At 33.9% G+C, this 5,657-nt stretch overlaps 1 non-coding gene across 1 annotated transcript; it reads right to left on the bottom strand.

The window, feature by feature from the left end:
* Window positions 1-1,497: 1,497 nt before the first annotated feature.
* LOC120152910 lies at window positions 1,498-1,603 on the bottom strand. The gene has a single exon (XR_005518738.1). It is a non-coding gene; the product is annotated as a small nucleolar RNA R71 (small nucleolar RNA).
* Between the last annotated feature and the right edge of the window lie 4,054 nt (window positions 1,604-5,657).

The following is a 5,657-nucleotide window of genomic DNA, read 5'->3' as shown; positions in this document are numbered from 1 at the left end:
ATTTTTATATTTTATCTTTGTTTTTTGGTATTTTAGTTTAAATAGGTTTTAGTATTTTAATTAGGATTTAGAATATTATATTATTTTTTAGGTATTTTAGTTTAAATAGTTTTAAGTGTTTTAATTAGGATTTAAGATGTTTTAGCTTGTTTTTAGGAATTTAAAGGCTATAAATACCCTCTAAGAGTGAGCCTAGAAACATATCTCTCTCATTTGAGAATAAAATCTTCTTTTTCCCTCTAGCTTTCTCTCTATTTTTTGCATACTTTTCTATTATGCTAAGTATGACTTTGGTTAAATTTAGCTAATTTTCTTTCAAGCCGAAGACTAAAGCGAAGAATCAATTCCAAACATGAGAATTGTAAGGTACTTAAATCGCTTAGGATTTTCTCTCTGTTTTCTGAGCTTACTTTTCAAATAAAAACGATTTTGACATTGGTTCAAATATTGTTATGGTTAACGTTTGAAGAAGGATTTGCTTATTGAAGCATATTCAACTTCCCGAGAATACACTTAGCAAAATCGTTTGCTAAGAGGAAACTGAGATCAGAATCAGTTATTGTTGAAACGACGCAATCCGAGTTGGCAGCGAAGAATTGTTCTTGCATTAACCGATGTGAATCTTGAAGTAAAACTCAATTTTGATGATCTGAGGAATTTGAGACAAAGCTGGAGTCTAAGGCTGATTTCACAATAAGTTTCCCTATATCTCAATCTCTTTAATTTGTTTATGTAATTATTTTTCTTTTATTTAATTCTTATCTTTTATTTTAAAAACAACTTTTAAAAATCCCCCTTTTATAATCATTACTATTAATATTTATTATTATATTAATTTATTATTTTTTATTTTATTTTAATATATCTTTTCAACTTTACCTAGAATTCTATATTTTCCTAAAATCAAGAAACAATTTTATTAAATCATAAAAACCATAGTCCCTGGGGATCGACCCTGCTTCTCTATACTACATTTTCCTTTTTATTTATTAAGAAGCCATGAATTATTTTGGTAGCAAAATGACGTTTATCAAATTGGCGTCATTGCTGGAGACTAACGACAAGTACTTATTTATTTTTCTAGTTCTTGATTTATGACTAGAAGAATCCACGCATAGAACATTCCAATGGCAGAAGAAGAACAAACTATCCAAGAACTAGCCACAGCTCCTGTCACTCAGATGCCATTATGCATCATTTTTCCTAGTGGCGGGACTCCGTTTCAATTAAATATGAGACTTATTCATCTTCTTCCCACTTTGTACGACTTTCCCACTGAAGATCCGTACAAATACTTGTTGGAATTCCACATGGTTTGCACTAGCATGAAACCACAGGGAGTTACCGATGATCAAATTAAATTGAGAGCTTTCCCTTTCTCTTTAGCCGACTTGGCTAAAGATTAGTTATTTTATTTACCTCCAAATTCAGTTAATTCATGGGATGACATGAATCAAATTTTTCTTGACAGGTTCTTTCCAGCAACTAAAGCAAGCGAGTTACGAAGGAGCATTCTTTCCATTCAACAAAAGAGAGAAGAAAGTCTTTATGACAATTGGGAGCGATTTAAAAACCTTTTCACATGTTGCCCACAACACGGATTAAGTGAGCAAACGTTACTTCAATACTTTTATGAAGGTCTTTTGCCAATGGAAATGAAAATGGTGGATGCCGCCAGTGGAGGAGCATCAGTCAACATCACCCCAAAAATAGCAAGGGAATTGATTTCAACCATGGAAGCCAACTCTCAATAGCTTTCAAGTGAACCCAGTCGACGGGTTCACGAGATAAGTACTTTTTCCCTTGAGAATAAGTTAGACAAATTAACTGAAAAATTTAATTCACTTGTTGCAGGAAAATCTGGGAGCAACAAGAGCATGCGAGATATGCACAATGATACAGTTCAACCTAGCCTCACTTGGATGGAGGGTGAAGTCAAGGTTGTACCTTTGATTATTTTGATTTAGGAAAGCAACAAGAACTTTGACCAACTATCTATAAAGAGATAATAACCAAAAGTATCAGGGTGACATAGATAGGGGTGACACCACAAGCATAAGCTTGACAAGTCGATAAAGTTCACTTAAGAACTAAAGAGAGAAACTCTCACAAATATTTGATTAAACAAAGTGAATTAATAATTCATGCGTGAATATCATATATTATACATATAAAAGATAACATATAATATTCAAGAAAAAATTTAAGAATAAGATAAACATATTCACGTGACATGTAATGCATAAATGAGTAAATAAATAATAAAATAAGGTAAGTCTCCCTTAGAATCAACAAGGCAGAACATCCATGAAGTGATCATGTGTTGAAGAAGTTTTGTCCTTGGTATGATCGCATCATCCCCCGTTCTTTAGAGCGATTTGTCCACAAATCGAAGGCTTTTGTCATTTATTGATCTATTGGTGTAAGAAATGATGAATAAAGATCATTATGCCTATTAGGGTATGCATGAATTTCTTTGAATCCTTCAAGTAGGTAAGGCATGCCAACTTTAGTCTTTGTACCCTTCCACATTATGAATCTTGAATAGTTGGATAATGCTCGTTTCTTTCCCTTGAATTGATGATCACAAGCAAGAACACTTCCATGTAAATGATTCAATGTGCTGCAAAATACAAATGTGATTCATCAATTTACAATGGTATGGCCTTTGGAATAACATGCAAATCAAATGAAAGAATAGGAAGAAAAGATTGATTAGTATAAAGTAAAACTTCCTTCTCCTCACATTCTTTTCTCTCATGCTCATGTTTGTTTTGAATTCTCTCTTCACTCTCATGTTTTACAACACACTCATCTTCACTCTCAATGCTCTTACTCTCATTTTCAATTACTCCAAATGTCCTGGTTTTCTCACAATGTTCTTCTTTGATTTGTGCAAGTTCAACTCCACCATATCTTTTAACCACAACCTCACTTGGAATCTTTTCATGTTCTCTTCCACACGTACTTCCCCCTTTGCTCCTAAATTTAATCTTTTCAACTTTCTCATTTTCGACTCCAACGTTTCTCACATCAATTTTCTCATTTTCATTCTTATCTCCCTCCACTGTTATTTGCTTCTCACATGAAACTTCTCTTTCAACTTTCTTCATGGCTTTAGTTTTATTTCATTCTTCTATACGTGATTTAATTATAACTTGGCATTCATGGACTTGATTTGGGCACATTGGAACCAACACAATCTTTCTCCCTTGGTGTTTGAATGAATATTTGTTCGAGAACCCATCATACAATGCTCGTTTATCAAATTGCCATGGACGTCCAAGGAGAAGATGGCTTGAATTCATTGAAACAACATCACACAAGAACTCATCTTCATATCTCCCAATTGAAAATGAAACAAGTACTTGCTCTGTGACTTCTAACTGTTCATCTTTATTTAATCCTTGCAAAACATATGGACTGGGATGTTTGGATGTTATAAGCCCCAACTTCTCAACCATGTATGTGCTTGCAAGATTTGCACAACTTCCACCATCAATGGCTACAAGGCATACTTTATCATTCACAAGAAAACGAGTATGAAATGTATTCTTCCTTTGCTGTCCATATTCCATTCGAAATATGGGAAAATTGTTAGTGAAAAATTATTAATTGAATAAGATGAAAGGACCTTACCAATAATCACTCACAAATCCTCACGATCACTCCAAAAAAAATGATGATGCTCCACTCAACGCTAGTGTTTGCACTCGGGAATATAAATTGGCCTTTTCAATTCCCCTTCTAATCTCACACACTATATTAGCCTATTTCCACTTGTTCCTCTCTTGTAAAGTTCTTAAAAGAACTAACTCGAAACCTTTCAAGTGCTATGGACGTCGGCTGAAAAGTTTGTTAGTGTAGAGGGAAAAATAGAAAGGTAAAAAGATTAAATAATGAAGAGTGGTCTTATAAAAGGAAGAAAAATAAAGAAAGGTTCACTTACTTTAAAAATTTACTCACCACCTTCCTAGAAAAACAATCAAAGGTCTTGAAGACTTCCTTAGGATCGGTTGAAATAATGATGTTGCTTGTCACCTTTGGCACTTCTTTGCATTTTGATTTCTCTGTTTCCTTTCTTTAGTTTTTCTTCACTTGGAATCCCTTGTTGATGATGGGATTAACTTGCTGACTTTTTTTCTTTTGGCACTTCTCTTTTTTATTTTCTTTTTATTGAATGATAGGTTGTTGCTTTTGCTTGTTATTGTTGCAATCCACCTTAGCTCTGATTACCATATGATACAGTTCAACCTAGCCTCACTTGGATGGAAGGTGAAGTCAAGGTTATACCTTTGACTGTTTCAATCTAGGAAAGAAACAAGGATCCTGCTCAAACAAGAAAGCTAAAAAATAGTTAAATTGAAAGATAAATATGGCAGCATAAAATATATATAAGTTGGTGATATGTTTAAATAAATGATGAAGTATGGTAATGGAAGTAGAATGAAGGTGATGGAGATGAATATGAAAAGTAGTATCTCAAAGAAGAACCAATGTTAAAGAACAAAGACCCAGACTTTATAATGCTTCTTTAAGGGGTGGTAAACAAGGACTTTGACCCACTATCTATAAAGAGATAGGAACCAGAAGTATCAGGGTGACATAGATAGGGATGACGCCACAAGAATAAGCTTGATAAGTCGATAAAGTTCACTTAAGAACTAAAGAGAGAAACTCTCACAAATATTTGATTAAACAAATTGAATTAATAAGTCATGCATGAATATCATATGTTATACATATAAATGACAGCATATAATATTCAATCAAAAAATTAAGAATAAGATAAACATATTCATGTGACATGTAATGCATAAATGAGGAAATAAATAATAAAATAAGGTAAGACTCCCTTAGAATCAACAAGGCAGAACGTCCATGAACTGATCATGTGTTGAAGAAGTTTGGTCCTTGGCATGATCGCTTCACACAAAGCTAGATCATCCGATAGATTGTTGTTGAATGCTACAAGAAGGAGGCAATGTAAAAATCAATGCCATAGGGAACTTTCTAGGTCCTCCACAAACAAAATACAACCCATACAGTAATGCTTACAATCCAGGATGGCGAGACCATCCAAACTTTAGCTATGCGGCAAATCAAAGACCAACTTATCAACCAATGCCTCCTCCTCAACAACAAACGCAAAACTCATCATTGGAGGAACTCATAGGAAAGTTAACAATTTCACAAGAAAAGCTGATTGCATCCCAAGAAAAATTCCACAGCCGAATCGAAACACATCTTCAAGAGTTAGATAACCAAATAAGTCGACTAGCTCAAACTATGGGAAAATTGGAATCACAAGGAAGACTACCTTCTCAAATGGAGTTAAATCTGAGAGAGGATTTTAGTGCCATCACACTCTGAAGTGGAAAAGTTATCTCATCTGAAGTTCCAGCAGAAAAAGACACACATTAGGAAGAAAAAAAAATGAAACACCACCTCCAAAAATACAAGGTACATCTGTTTCACATCCTTCTCTTTCTTCTCATGAAATCACACCACCACTCTTCCCATCAAGATTGACGAAGCGTGATAAAAGAGCTAAAGAAAACAAGATATTAGAGGTGTTCCAAAAAGTTCAAGTCAAAATACCTCTTCTTCAAGTAATTCGACAAGTACCAAGGTATTTTCGATTTTTAAAAGAACTT

Source organism: Hibiscus syriacus, unplaced genomic scaffold (genome assembly GCF_006381635.1).
Source record: "Hibiscus syriacus cultivar Baekdansim isolate YM2019G1 unplaced genomic scaffold, ASM638163v2 tig00111095_pilon, whole genome shotgun sequence".
NCBI lineage: Eukaryota > Viridiplantae > Streptophyta > Magnoliopsida > Malvales > Malvaceae > Hibiscus > Hibiscus syriacus.
Note: the sequence above shows the minus strand (reverse complement) of the source record. Positions and strands in the feature narration are given on the sequence as shown.